This window comes from Natator depressus, chromosome 1 (assembly GCF_965152275.1).
Source record: "Natator depressus isolate rNatDep1 chromosome 1, rNatDep2.hap1, whole genome shotgun sequence".
Taxonomy (NCBI): domain Eukaryota; kingdom Metazoa; phylum Chordata; order Testudines; family Cheloniidae; genus Natator; species Natator depressus.
The window spans coordinates 112,145,828-112,162,068 of record NC_134234.1 but is presented as its reverse complement, the minus strand read 5'-3'; the positions used below and the strand labels follow the sequence as shown (position 1 = coordinate 112,162,068).

Sequence of the window (16,241 nt, the reverse complement as noted above, 5' to 3'; positions counted from 1 at the left end):
GCCTCGGCATACAGAATGGAAACTCCGTTTGGAATGAAATTGCTGTAAGAAAAGGTAATAAAGAATGAACGGTGATTTGGCACTAAAGAAACAATTCCAGCCATCTGCGAAATCATCTTTCGATATTAATGTTTTCCTAAATGTATCAAGATTTAATTTTAAATTGTGCTCTGGACACTGTATATTTGTTGTACCTATTGAAGTATTTATACAGGCCCCCGCACCATAATAGCGATTACCCACACAACATTCATCCTCCCCGAACTCCTGGGAGGTAGGGAAGTAGCATTATCCCTGTTTTACACAAGGGCAATGAGACACACAGAGATTCACTTGCCCAAGATAACGAAGGCAGTCTGCCGAGTCCCACTCCAGTGCTTTCCCTCCATCCTTCACTCCAGTTTTTGCGCAACTACAATTTGTTACTGTGGAGAAAATAGTAACACTCAGATTTAAAGTGCAGACCAAATCATGGGCGAGGTTGACATCAAGGGGGAGTTTGGCCTCAATTTCAGTGGCATGTTGTAACCTCATTATTTCAAAGGTATGAAGTTTTTCAAAACACTTAGATAACATCCATAAAATGGTAACTCAGACTCTGGCTTCAAGAAAAGGATTGGAACTAGATTTTCCCACCAGAGTGCTCTCAACACTGAGCTCTGGGATAGTCTGATGTGGAGCATCCTCAGTCTCTCCTGTTGAAACTGTTCCACCGTGTATAACGAGTGACTGGGCCAGAGCGAGCGAGAATGACAATGATTTTGTAGCCCAGTGATTAGGGCACCCATGTGGGGAACAGGAGACTGGGTCAAATCCCCCTGTAATGGAATGCTATCTGTACTGTACTGTTATGCCACCTGATGGCACCATGTGTAAAAATGCCACCACCCGCATCAAGGGGTGGAGGAAATTGATGGGTCTGGCAGTGAAAGGGGGACCCTTGCCGAGGACAATAGGTCGCTCCTCCCCATGAGAGTCACTGGCACCCATTGGCCACCTGTGGGAGAGAGGTGCTGATTGGCCAGCATTCCCCAGCTCCCAGGATTTAGCCCAGCACAGGGGCCATGAGGAGCCTCTTCCAGCAGTGGTAGTCCTCAGGATGCAGAGGGAGGCTGGTAAGGATTTTGGGACCCTTTTCCCCTGGGACAGAGGGTCTACCCCACTGTAGGGGTTTTATCTCTGCCCCACCCCCACCCCCAGCATGGGGGCTCTGCTTATTTTTGGAGCAGAAGTTCCCTAAGGGAGGGATTCTATGCTGACTCCTTCCTGCTCATAGGGGGTGGAGAAGAGCCTGGGGGCCGCATGGTCCTTCAACGGCAGGTGAGAATGGCCCTGCTGGAGCCGGGTTTCTTGCCATGGCCCCCACCTCTCCCACTACTCAACGGGGAGGAGGACGAAGGCCACGTGGTGCTGCAGCTGCAGCTGGGGCGGGGGGGTTCCTTGGGTCCCAGGTGGCCCTGACAGAGCCAAGTCTGCTACTTTGGCCCCCACCCCTCCCCTGCATATGGGAGCACACTGCAGCTTGTGTTAGGGTGACCAGCTGTCCTGAAATTTTTGGGACCTTCCTGATACTAGGGGCTTTGTCTTATATACGGAACTATAACGCCTCCCTCCCCCCCCCAAAAAAAGTGTTCTGATTTTTCACACTTGCTATCTGGACACCCTAGCTTGTGTCCAGGTGCACCCCCCCACCCCCTCCCGCCTTACTTCCAGGGAGGAGAAGGGCTCGAGGGATTTCAGCCAAGGGTATGACCGCTCTGAAGGAGCCAGACTGGATGCACAGTCCCTTCTCTCCCCTCCCTTGGGGCAAGGCAGCAGGAATTGGAGCATAGGTAGTAGGGATGCCCTTCTGCAAGCACAGGAGGAACCCAGCCCCACCCTAATGGAAGCACTAAGTGTGGTAGCCTCAGAGATGCGCGAGGGCTCATTCGAGCAGTTTTGCAGGGGGATTGGGAGCACTGATGTGCACAGTCTTTGCAGAAATGGAGCTCAGGTGCGGACCAATGGCCTGGAACATGCTCAGGAGGAGAGTCCTGAGAGGAGCAGCTGGGCAGGAGCAGGGACCTCGGCAGTGAGTTGGAAGAGTGTGTTCTTCCTGGTTGAGACCCAGAACCCATCATACCAGAGGTTCACGGGGTGGATTCAGAGTCTGAGCTGGAGGATAGCGAGGTGGATGAAGATGACAAGGAGTGGCTGAGTGTCCCTGGGCCTGCACCTCACTCCCATACCCTGCGAAGAGTCCAGAAGGCATCCTCAGGATACAACAGTGGTGTTTGTCATTAGCCCTCAGATGCTGAAGGAGGGGATTGCAAACCTCAGCCCTCAGGTGTAAGGGTGGCAGCCAAGGTGGTCCTCCTTCAAACACCACCCATCAAGAAAATATGGGCTGACCTGGCAAAATTATTGGCATTGGTGGCCCATAGGTTGAGCTGCCTACCTGATACATGGGCCTCTCAGACAAGAGGGTAGCCCTGTCAGAGATTGGGGTGGGACTGATATCCTGCAAAAGAATACAGAGAAAGTAGGGAGGGACACCCACCACTGCCACCAGGTGGTATCATTCCTAACGAAACACAGGCAGGAGGCATCCGATGAAGTGAGCTGTAGCTCACGAAAGCTTATGCTCAAATAAATTTGTTATTTAAGGTGCCATAAGTCCTACTTTTATTTTAACAATTACTCTGTTACACTGCAGCAGAATACCAAGCTCTGCCATGGCTCCATTCGTCTCATGTCAAGTTGGTTGACACACAGCTACACTCAACTATGCACATGGTAACTGGGACAATTTAATCCATACCAGGACCGTGGCTCCCCATGTTAAGCAACATCAGTCCTCCCTACGTCTGTCAGGAGGATGCTACAGGCAGAATGGTTGAGAAGATCAGGGCAAACTCAAGCCCACCACTGTACAAAGACCTCTTCGACAACCACAGAGCACATTTGTCATTGAGGCACCCATGGTGGGCCCATTGGCACTGGGCTGATGAGGCTGCCGTAAATTGGCTTGGCAAGCTCTGCATCTGATAAGAAAAACTTCAAATTACTGTTTGGCTCTGCTTTGGTGACCGACTGATATACAGCCTTGTATGTGAATTTTGTATGTGTAAAACAAAATGCTAAAGATTCCACATTGACAATTCTAGAAAAGACCGCTATGTATGCACAGAAAACACATTTCAGTCTCGAGACTCATTCGGTCTGTGAACCTTTGTCCTGTGACTTAGTTCATGTCACTTATGATGGGGTTTTGGAGGGGGGTTGGGGATTTTTCTTCAAATTTACAAATTAGAAATGAAAAGGACCCATTATTTCATGCAGTCCATCTCTCACAGGGTGGACACTTGTCTCAATTAAGATCACAGGTCAGTTTAGGGAGGTTCCAGAACCATCATCTAATGGTAAAAGTTTCACCTTTTCTCATACTGGGCTAGCTATGAACATCTTGACCTACTGTATCTACTCATGGGGGAATTCTGTGCCACTGCACAATGTAGAATTTGCACAGAAATTAATGTTTTTTTGCAGAATTGCCACCCCACCCCACGCCAGAAATGGGCTGCAGAGCTGATGACCACCACTAGGGGGTACTGGACCCTGCAAGAGCCCAGCTCACAAATGGAAGACACTGCGAGGGGAAGGGGGAGGGTGCTGGATGGTTCCCGGCAGCTGAAGTTCCCAGCATGCCCTGAAGATTGACATACAGGAAACTCCATACAAGCCCGCCCCAGCATCAGGCTGTTTTTCCCTCTGGAGCCCTGAGCTCTGGAGGGTTGTGTTGTGGGGGAGAGCCTGGGCTGGGGGAGGCCCCATAGCTGGGGTTTGTGGGGAGCGGGTGTTGGTATCTGGGCTGGGGGACCCCACAGATGGGCTCTGCTGGGGAGGGGGTGTGGGTGTCTGGGTTGGGGGGGGCACCCCGCAGCTGGGATCTGGTGGGGAGATGGTGTGGATGTCTGGCCCACCCTCTACTGGGCTCTGGGGCAGAGAAACAGGAACTGGGTTGTCGTAGGGGTTTCCTTCACTCTCTGCTCCTGGAGGAATTTTTTTGTGTCTGTATTGTTATAGACATAGTTGCTGACAGGTATTTTGAAATAAATTACCAAAATAACTGAAACTGGTATGATTATGTAGTGTTATTTTGACAAATAAATAAATATGCAAACAAATAAAATATGCAGAATTTTGCAGAATTTTAAAATATTGTGACAGAATTTTTAATTTTTGCTGCAGAAATACCCCAGGAGTATGTATCCTTAATATCCTGAGCCACTCAATATTCTATGTGCCCTCTTTTTAAGAACACAGAAACAGATCCAGGCTACCAGCTTCTTACGTGCTGTACATTAGTAATCACTATCAGTGCAATGAGTTTCTTTACAGGTACCCCTTCACAGAAGTGTAGTTACAGTAAAAAAGATTCCTTATGAAAGGGCAAATCCCTGTTAAAAATTCCTCCATCTGCAACTTGAAATAGGGCACAGAGAGCTAATCTCACTTAGGACACCAAGAGCTCTAGGTAATGATTTTGAAAAGTGCTCAGCCACTGACTTCAATGGTAAAGTTAGGCCAGTGCTGAGAGCTTTTGAAAATTCAATCCTACACTTTCAGCCCGTCTACAGATAGGTAGGCATGATGCTTTTTTTTTCCTTTTTAAAGAATAGGAGTAAAAGTAGGGCTGTCGATTAATCGCAGTTAACTCACGTGATTAACTCCAAAAAATTAATCATGATTAAAAAAATTAATTGTGATTATCACACTGTTAGACAATAGAATGCCAATAGAAATTTATTAAATATTTTGGTCATTTTTCTACTCTTTCATATATATTGATTTCAATTACAACACAGAATACAAAGTGCACACTGCTCACTTTATATTATTATTTTTATTACAAATATTTGCACTGTAAAAATGATAAAAGAAATAGTATTTTTCAATTCACTTCATACAAGTACTGTAATGAAATCTCTTTATCATGGAAGTGCAACTTACAAATGTAGCTTTTTTTGTTACATAATTGCACTTAAAAACAAAACAATGTAAAACTTTAGAGCCTACAAGTGCACTCAGTCCTACTTCTTGTTCAGCCAATCACTCAGACAAGAAGTTTGTTTACATTTACGGGAGATACTGCTGCCACTTATTATTTACAATGTCACTTGAGAGTGAGAACAGGCATTCGCATGGCACTTTTGTAGCCAGCATTGCAAGGTATTTACATGCCAGATATGATAAACATGTGTATGCCCCTTCATGCTTCGGCCACAATTCCATAGGACATGCTTCCACCCTAATGTTGCTCGTTAAAAAAAATGCATTAATTAAATTTGTGACTGAACTCCTTGGGGGAGAATTGCATGTCTCCAGCTCTGTTTTACCTGCATTCTGCCGTATATTTCATGTTGTAGCTGTCTCTCGGATGATGACCCAGCACATGTTGTTCATTTGAAGAACACTTTCACTGCAGATATAACAAAACACAAAGAAGATACCAATGTGAGATTTCTAAAAACAGGTACAGCACTCGACCCAAGGTTTAAGAATCTGAAGTGCTGTCCAAAATCTGAGAGGGACAAGACGTGGAGCATGCTTTCAGAAAAGCTAAAAGAGCAACACCCCGATGTGGAAACTGTAGAACCCGAACCACAAAAAAGAAAATCAACCTTCTGCTGCTGGCATCTGATTCAGATAATGAAAATGAACATGCATAGGTCTGCACCGCTTGGATCATTATCGATCAGAACCCATCATCGGCATGGACACATGTCCTCTGGAATGGTGGTTGAAGTCTGAAGGGCCATATGAATCCTTAGTGCATCTGGCACATAAATATCTTGTGACGCCGGCTCCAACAGTGTCATGCGAATGCCTGTTTTTACTTTCAGGTGATATCGTAAACAAGAAGCGGGCAGCATTATCTCCTGCAAATGTAAACAAATTTGTCTGTCTGAGTGATTGAATCATAGAATCTCAGGGTTGGAAGGGACCTCAGGAGGTCATCTAGTCCAACCCCCTGCTCAAAGGGGGACCAATCCCCAATTTTTGCCCCAGATCCCTAAATGGCTCCCTCAAGGATTGAACTCACAACCCTGGGTTTAACAGGCCAATGCTCAAACCCCTGAGCTATGTTGAACAAGAAGTAAGACTGAGTTGACTTGTAGGCTCTAAAGTTTTACATTGTTTTATTTTTGAATGCAGTTATTTTTTGTACATAATTCTACATTTGTAAGTTCAACTTTCATGAAAAAGAGATTGCACTACAGTACTTGTAATGGGGGAATTGAATTCTTTTGTTTTTTTAGAATGCAAATATTTGCAATAAAAATAATAATATAAAGTGAGCACTGTACATGTAGTCTGTGTTGTAACTGAAGTCAATATATTTGAAAATGTAGAAAATATCCAAAAATATTTAAATAAATGGTATTCTATTATCGTTTAACAGTGCGATTAATCACGATTAATTTTTTTAATTGCTTGACAGCCCTAAATAAAAGAAATTCAGACTGAAAAGATAAATAAATCCAATGGGTTTTACAAACAAGCTTTTCAAAAATAGATTTAGACTAAAAAAAAAAATAGATTCCAGCATTTAAAAGTAAAAACAAACTAAAATTGTGTCCTTTTAAAAAATATGCTCATTCTTATAGAATAAACATTGCATTAAAAATCTCCCAGCCATTGTGTTTTCTGCATTCGTCCCTGGAACATTGTGTAATCAGTCCTATTCGGGACTATAACAGAGTTTCATTCAGTCTACCTGAGTTCCTTGATTCATTTACTTTTAGTGTATAGCTAAGGATGTGTGTCATCTGCAGGTTTAGCAGTTAAAAGATAATAAAATAGGTATGAGACTTTTTGTTATTCCTGCTTTTAGTGAGTTACTGTAAGGTGAATGAGTAACAGCCGTGTTAGTCTGTATTCGCAAAAAGAAAAGGAGTACTTGTGGCACCTTAGAGACTAAACAATTTATTTGAGCATAAGCTTTCATGAGCTACAGCATCCGATGAAGTGAGCTGTAGCTCACGAAAACTTATGCTCAAATAAATTGGTTAGTCTCTAAGGTGCCACAAGTCCTCCTTTTCTTTTTGTAAGGTGAATGTCATTCCCAGACATGTATTTTGCATTCTAGCCTGATGTCTGACACTTACCTGGATACACTCATAAAATCCCTAAGAGAGAGAACAAGCAACTTTAAATCTTAAATTCGTCATTTTCTTAATTAAAACCTGTCCCTGCCTACAGTTTAGGATACATCAGACCTTCCTCCTCCTCCTCAAACTGCATGTCATATGTTGTCAAGTCCCATTCAAATAGAAGTGGGCTGGGAAAGACAGGGAGCAATGGAATGTGCAGTAAACTGTGACATGGAAGGGGTTAAAAAATTAAACAGTCGCCAAATGATGCCCTCACTATGTGATAATCCCTTTTCTTCTGCCTCGATTGTGGGATACGTCAGGATGTCAGATCTGCAGCTGAACCCCACCATGGGAGAAAAAGCAGAGCAGCTAAGGGGAAGTTAGACATTAAATTAAGAATTAGAGATTGTAATTGTGATCCAACATATCTTTGTTCTAACATATCCTCAGCTCAGTGTAAAACTTGCCATAAACCAAGATATAATAAATTCAGGAGCTAAGTTTTCATTGCTTAATCAATGAACAACCGAATTCCTATGCCAGTACATAGGAGAAAAGTTAGCAAGGACACCCGAAGGGTTTATAGACTAAAAAAAAAAAAAATATTGTTTAATTAATGCTTTCATTACAACAAAATTATTTTCTGGAAACCTTCATTTTGGCCTGCTCCAGCGTGTTCATTTTTAAAACTAGAAATTAAAAAAATAGAACTGAATATGTGAAATATGTGAATATCAGGGCCTTTCTGAATTTGTGCCAAGAGAGCTATTAGCGTGATTGAAGGTGAGCCAGCCAAGATGAAATCCTCTAGGGAACAAGAAGAGAGACGCCTTTCTGCCCTAGACGCATCAACTATAATGAATGATAGGCAGAGTGCATGACAAGGACTGAAATAGAAGACTGTGACATAGGCTCAGGAGCACTTCAGAATAATTCTTTCAGTCTCATGTGTCAGAGGCAAGTCATAATATTTTTCATGTAGCTATGCTGTCAGCGCAAAAAATAAAACACAAAGCACTATTTACTTTGCAAGTTGGCATCATTTGGGCCAGAAGAGAAGGAATATTGAGTTAATAAAATGTGTAGGTTAAATTCTCCTTTCTGTTTTTGTACTGCTTATAAGCACAAGGTGCAGTGTAACACAGTAACACTAGGTGCTGCAGGAAGCAAGAGACATAATGAGCAATCTACTGATTACACTTATTTTTCCCTCTCTTTGGTGTTTTCATCCACAGCACTTAAGGCCGTATGCAATGGATTGTATCCAGGAGCTGCTGAGCCAGGCAGGTTGCTGAAGGCTGTGGATACAGGTCTTATGACTTCCTCAGGAGCAAGACTGGCCTCCTGTATACGGTTAAAACACCCCTCTGTGTTCCTGAGAGTTGTGAAGAGTTGATGAAAATGAAGTTCCCAGTCCAGCATGCCACAGCTCTCTATTTTCTGCCTCTCACAGCCAGTCAAAGAGGTTGCAAGACTAGATAACTCCCTTGTTCAACCACAGCAGGTGAAGATAAAGAACAGTTGTCAGGGTTATTTTTAAAATGCGCATTGGTAGGCATAAATGCTGGAACTAGGGGTGCTGGAGATGCTGCTGCACCCCTTGGCTTGAAGTGGATTCCATTATATACAGGGTTTACATTTTGGTTCAATGTCTCTCTGCACCTCCTACTGTACAAATTGTTCCAGCACCCCTGTTGGTAGGGATCATCCCCTTTTCCTAGAGATTGGTGTCTCCTGACCCTGAGTAGCAGGAGTTAAGGAGAGGTCTCCTGCCCCCTTCTCAGGTGGCCCATTCTCCTTTGGGGAGCAGTAAAAGTAACCCAATGGGCTCCTCTCTCGTATTTGCTCACCTACCGTCTAGAAGTTACCATTATTATTGAATGTTTGTATCAGTACAGCAGAGCTTAGCAGCCCCAATCAGGATCAGGGCCCCATTGTGCTAGCCTCTCTACAAACAGAAGGCACAACCCCTGGCCAGAAGAACTTCCAAATTTATCAGCCAGCAGAAGTGAGTTCTTCATTCCCTGCTGCCATTTTTTTTTTCAGTCTAGACTCATGATCTTTGAATGTTTGAGACTGGTAGAAGTAAGGATGGGGGAGAGTACTGTTCAAAGAAGTTAGGTAAGATGGGATAAGCATTTGAACTTTTCAAGGCTTGTGCTAACTGGACCACTAGACTTTCTAAAGTTCTCCCAGAAGTAGTAATATTCCTCAGAATTCTGAGTGACAGTGAATTTGACAAATTGCACAGACCTAAGAAGTAAATTTGACACATTCTAATTATTGTATTTCAAACTTGGTATTGTAAAGTAATTCAAAATTAAAGCTAGGGACATGTTCCTGTGGACAGTGATTTGATGGGAAAGTTTCAGGAATCTGGAAGTGTCATCCAAAAAGAACGGAATATTCAGAAATTGTAATTAGCAAAAAAAAAAAAAAAAAAGCATGTTTCTCTGGTTTTGGATCAATGAATTATTCACCACAGGTTATTCCAAGACTTTCTAAATCTATATCTGAGCTTTGCACAGTAAACTCAGAAGAACTGCAACCAAATAATTAGCATCACATATTCATGGATGGTGAAACAACTTTGCATTTTTACAATGATTGAATAATAGCCAGTTCAGAAAAATATAGGTCTCTGGGAGTAAAATAGAACAACAGAATGCATTATTTTTCTACCACTGAATTATCAGTTCCCACAAGAGTCTTGTTATTCACAGTAATAGCATATGGTGAAATTTTGTTATCATAAACTACAGGGTGAAATCATAGCTTCATTAAAGTCAATGACAAAACTCCCATTGACTTCCGTGGTGCCAGGATTTCATCCCAGGAATTTTACTCACATCTAAGGGAACAAAATGTCATAGGAACATGTCAATCAATTGATGCCCAGAATGTTACTATTGTAAAACTAAAGAGAGGGCTGGGTTTACAAAGTCTAGTGTAAATAAAAATGTTGTGATTATTTGTTTTTATATAAATGAAAACAGGGCTATTGTTTTAAATTTAAATAAATGTTCCACACCAGAAATGGAACCCTACACAGATCTGCATTGTGCGGGTGCACAAGAATTATACAATGGTAGGGACTAGAAACAGCATGAAAGTGACTGGTTTAGTTTAATTATCTAAACTGGGCTAAATTTTGATTTCAGCACAGCTGTAAACTAGGGATGGTGCACAAGCCATACCAGACTAGTAGTAGCCTCTGAAGGCATTGTGACTCACCTTGGAGTCACAATGTCTGCTCTTCTTCCATCTTGATCCCAAGGGGCAGTAATTTACTGCTAGCCTATAACAGGAAATTACTACTCCACTTCCGTGTTGGCTTAGAGAGTAGGCAATGGAGCCATAGGTTCACATATTTCCTGCCTACCTGCTCTGGGGAAGGAGTAAGGAAGTGAATAGCCCAGGGCGTCTTCCTGCAGAGAAAAAGTAGCATTTTCCCTCTATAGCAGTATTGCGCCAAATTTCATGTGGATAAGAATATACAGAAAGCAATAGCTTGGAGGTCCAGCCATAGCTATCTATCAGTGTGCAATCCATTTCCTTAGTTAGGGAATTTTGCAATCTGTTTGTAAATCCTTTGCAATTTGCTTTTCAAACATAAGCCTTGGTCCTTAAAATGCATATAAGTGTTTTCAACTTTATGTGCCTGAATATCCCCAGTAACTTAACATACATAAATTTAAATGTGTGTGTGCATATTTGTAGGATCAGCACCTTAGTGCCCTCGTGAACATGCGGAATATAGTCTGCTATCGGCGCTGTAACATACTTGCAAAAAGTCATTCTAAACTTATAGATACATTTGCTCAGATTCTGCTGAACATTATTCATACAGGTGATATAGATATAGTGAATGAAAAGCAAACTACCCACATGTTTGCAGGTACCACATTGCTTATATACTACCCAGATACTTCTTTAAGAGAGAAGTTATATTAGCTCTTTCAGCATCAAATTAATGCATACTTGAAAACTGGGCCAAAAACTCTCATCCTGGGTGCCTAAAGTTAGCCAAATAGCCTGATTTAATTTTTCAGAGGTGTTACTCACCCACAGCTCTCATCAAAGGCAAAGAAATCTGTCAGTGCTCTGTACCTCTAATAATCAGGCCAAATTTTTAGGTGCCTAAGTTTAAGCACCCAGAGTTGATAGTGTTTGGCCAATAGTGTTATACTAGAATATCTACAGGTGAAAAAATCAAAACATGAAATTGTTGAAGTTACAGTACTGAAATAATTGTCTCTTTCTGCCTAGTTTTTTCAAAATGCCACGTCATCTGTCAAGAGCTTAAATAAGGAATCCTGACTCATGTATTTTATTCTTCTCCTCCAAGGTAAAACTGTATAAATAAAATAAATAGCAGTAGTAGGCTCTTCACTATGTGAGTCGCAGCCAAAAATGGCATAAATCGTTTGTAATATATCCCTGGGGTAAAAGTTTTCACTCATGTATTTTTCTATCCGTTGAGAAATGGCAATTTAAGACTCAAATGTCAAAACACTAATTAGAACATGAGGAGGAGCATTTTTTAAAAATCTATTAGTTCACTTTAGCTTTGACGAGACAGCTGATTCCTCCAAACTTGTAAATAAAGGCCGAACAGGTTACATTCCATTTCTAACTGAAATGTCTTGGGGCTTGTCTACACTTAAAATGCTACCACGGCACAGCTGCGCTGCTGTAACACTTCAGTGTAGACACTACCTATGCCGATGGGAGAATCCCACCCGTCAGCATACTTAATCCACCTCCCCAAGAGTCGATAGTTGGTAGACAGGAGAATTCTTCCATTGACCTAGCACTGTCTAGTCAGGCCATGTCTACACTATGAAAGTACTCCGATTTTACAGAAGTCAATTTTTGGGAACAGATTGTGTAAAGTTGAGTGCATGCATCCACACTAAGTACATTAATACGGCGGTGTGCACTCACGGTACAATGGCAAGCATCGACATTCCGAGCGGTGCATTGTGAGTAGCTATCCCACAGTTCCTGCAGTCCCTGCTGCCCATTAGAATTCTGGGCTGAGCTCCCAATGCTTGATGGGGCCAAAAATTTGTCACGGGTGGTTATGGGTAAATGTTATCAGTCAACCCTCCATCCCTCCCTCCGTGAAAGCAACAGCAGACAATCATTTCACGCCCTTTTCCGTGGATTGCCCGAGCAGACACCATAGCATGGTAAGCATGGAGCCTGTTCAGCTCACCGCAGCAGTTATGACCATTGTAAACACCTCGCGCATTATCGTGCAGTTTATGCAGAACCAGCACCTGTAAAACCAGGCGAGGAGGCGACGGCAGCACAGTCATAAGGACATGAACACAGATTTCTCTAAAACCGCAGTCCCCAGCAATTTGGAGATCATGCCATGGAACACCGATTCTGGGCCCAGGAAACAAGCACAGAGTGGTGGGTGTGCATAGTGTTGCAGGTTTGGGATGATTCCCAGTGACTCTGAAACTTTCGGATGCATAAGGGCACTTTCATGGAACTTTGTGACTTGCTTTCCCATGCCCTGAAGTGCAAGAATAACAAGATGAGAGCAGCCCTCACAGCTCACAAGCAAGTGGCAATAGCCCTGTGGAAGCTTGCAATGCCATACAGCTACCTGTCAGTTGGCAATCAATTTGGAGTGGGCAAATCTACTGTGGGGGCTGCTGTGATGCAAGTAGTCAACGCAATCATTGAGCTGCTGCTATCAAAGGTAGTGACTCTGGGAAATGTGCAGGTCATACTAGATGGCTTTGCTGCAATGGGATTCCCTAACTGTGGTGGGGCTATAGACGGAACGCATATCCCTATCTTGGGATCGGACCACCAGGGCAGTCAATACATAAACCGAAAGGGGTACTTTTCAATGGTGCTGCAAGCTCTGGTGGATCACAAGGGATGTTTCACCAACATCAATGTGGGATGGCCGGGAAAGGTTCATGACGCTCGCGTCTTCAGGAACTCTGATCTGTTTAAACGGCTGCAGGAAGGGATTTACTTTCCAGACCAGAAAATAACTGTTGGGGATGTTGAAATGCCTATAGTTATCCTTGGGGACCCAGCCTACCCCTTAATGCCTGGGCTCATGAAGCTGTACACAGGCACCCTGGACAGTAGTAAGGAGCTGTTCAACTATAGGCTGAGCAAGTGCAGAATGGTGGTAGAGTGTGCATTTGGACATTTAAAGGGTCGCTGGTGCAGTTTACTGACTCGCTCAGACCTCAGCGAAACCAATATTCCCATTGTTATTGCTGCTTGCTGTGTGCTCCACAATCTCTGTGACAGTAAGGGGGAGATGTTTATGGCGGGGCGGGAGGCTGATGCAAATTGCCTGGCCGCTGAATACGCGCAGCCAGACACTAGGACAGTTAGAAGAGCACAGCAGGAAGAGCTGCGCATCAGAGAAACTTTGAAAACCAGTTTCATGACTGGCCAGGGTACTGTGTGACACTTCTGTTTGTTTCTCCTTGATGAAAACCCACCCCCTTGGTTGCCTCTAATTTCCCTGTAAGCCACCCGCCCTCCCCCCTTCGATCACAGCTTGCTTGCAAAGGAAATAAAGTCACTACCATTTAAAAAACCTATATTCTTTATTAATTGATTATAAAAATAGGGAGATAACTCACAAGGTAGCCCAGGTGGGGTGTGGGAGGAGGGTACGAGGGAAGGAAAAGGCCACTTTAAAACTTCTTGAACGACAGCCTTCTGTTGCTTGGGCTGTCCACTGGGGTGGAGTGGTTGGGTGCCCCGAGCCTCCCCCACCCCATGTTCTTGGGCATCTGGGTGAGGAGGCTATGGAACTTGGGGAGCAGGGAGGGCGGTTAAGCAGGGGCTGCAGCGGCAGTCTCTGATCCTGCTGCCGTTCATGAACCTCCACCAGAAGCCGGAGCATGTCCGTTTGATCCCGCAGTAGCCCCAGCGTTGCCTCATGCCTCCTCTGATCTTCCTGCCACCACCTCTCCTCATGTTCATCGGCCACTTTCCTGTACTCTGCTGTTGTATCCCTCCACACATTCTGCTGAGCTCTGTCAGTGCCGGATGACTGCATGAGCTCAGAGAACATTTCATCGCATGTGCGTTTTTTTTTGCCGCCTTATCTGAGATAGCCTTTGGGACAGAGGAGGGAGGCTTGAAACATTTGCAGCTGGAGTAAAAAAAAGGAGTGAAGTATTTAAAAAGATACATTTCACAGAACAATGGCTATACTCTTTCACGGTGAACAACACTATTCACATTACATAGCACATGTGATTTTGGTACAAGGTCGCATTTTGCATCTTATATTGAATGCCTGCGGCTTTGGTGTTAGAAATCACACACGCAGTGCCGAGCAACAGAATTCAGCTTGCAGGTGGCCATGGTAAGCCATAGTCTTTCGGCTTCTGCAACCTTCATAACAGCAGCGCCCTCCTGTTCCATACCAAGCAAAGCATGTTGAGTTGGCCATTTAGTGCTGTGGTTTGCCTGTTAACATGCAGCAGCAGAAACCAAACTAACTCCTCTGCATCCAGTTCTCTGAGATGATTGTTTTACCCCTACCCCACCGTGAGGCTAGTATCAGGGAAGATCCCTGCTAGCCAAACGCAAACAGCTCAGTGCCAATGCCCCTCCCTCCCACCGCGTGGCTAACTGCAGGGAGGATTTCTTTTCAGCCATAGGCAAACAGCCCAGTAGGAACGGCCACCTCTGAATGTCCCCTTAATTAAATTCCCCTATTTCAACCATGTTACCATGAATGATATCACTCTCCTGAGGATAACACAGAGAGATAAAGAACGGATGTTGTTTGAATGCCAGCAAACACTGGGACCATACGCTGCCAGGCTTTGTCATGCAATGATAACAGATTACTTGCTACTAGCATGGCATGGTAAAGTGTCCTACCATGGAGGACGGAATAAGGCTGCTCTCCCCAGAAACCTTCTACAAAGGCTTTTAGAGTACCTCCAGGAGAGCTTCATGGAGATGTCCCTGGAGGATTTCCATCCCCAGACACTTTAACAGACTTTTCCAGTAGCTGTACTGGCCACGAATGCATCCCAAGTCCTCAGGGCTACTTAATCATTAAAAAACACTTGCTTTTAGAACATGTATTATATTTAAAAAGGTACACTCACCAGAGGTCCCTTCTCCGGCTTCGTTGGGTTGGGAGGGTATTTCACTCAGGGTGATAAAAAGATCCTGACTGTCGGGGAGAACGGTGTGCTGTGTGCTCTCCTCAAGCTCCTCCTCCTCCTCATCATCATCATCTTCCCCGTCCGCAAAATCCTCAGGCATGGAGGAGAGTACCCCATCATTGGAGTCCATGGACACGGGTGGGATAGTGGTGGCGGCCCCTCCTAGAATTGCATGTAGCTCAGTGTAGAAGCAGCATGTCTGGGGCTCTGTCCCGGAGCGTCCGTTTGATTCTTTGGTTTTCTGGCACGCTTGTCTGAGCTCCTTAAGTTTCATGCGGCACTGTGTTGCATCCTTGCTGTACCCTCTGTCCCTCATGGCGTCGGAGATTTTTTGAAATATTTTGGCATTTCGTCTTTTGGAACGTAGTTCTGATAGCACGGATTCCTCTCCCCATACAGCGATCAGATCCAGTACCTCCTGTTCGGTCCATGCTGGAGCTCTTTTGTGATTCTGGGACTGCATGGTCACCTGTGCTGATGAGCTCGCCTGGCCAAACAGGAAATGAGATTCAAAAGTTCCCAGGACTTTTCTTGTACACCCGGCCAGTGCATCTGGAGTTCAGAGTGCTGTCCAAAGGGGTCACAATGGTGCACTGTGGGATAGCTCCCAGAGGCCGATACCTTCGAATTGCATCCACACTAACCCTAATTCAAAATGGCTATGTCGATTTCAGCACTAATCCCCTCGTTGGGGAGGAGTACAGAAATCAGTTTTAAGAGCCCTTTATGTCGAAAAAACGGCTTCATTGTATGGACAGGTGCAGGGTTAATTCGATTTAACGCTGCTAAATCCAACATAAACTCATAGTGTAGACCAGGCCATAGGGAGTTTGGTCAACTTAACTACACTGCTTGGGTGTGGATTTTTCACACCCCTGAGCGACGTAGTTATGCTGACCTAATTTTCTAGTGTAGACCA

The 16,241-nt window shown here is 44.1% G+C and overlaps 1 pseudogene; it reads right to left on the bottom strand.

Moving 5' to 3' along the window:
- Nucleotides 1–13,825: 13,825 nt before the first annotated feature.
- LOC141980474 (uncharacterized) lies at nucleotides 13,826–15,800 on the bottom strand (annotated as a pseudogene).
- Between the last annotated feature and the right edge of the window lie 441 nt (nucleotides 15,801–16,241).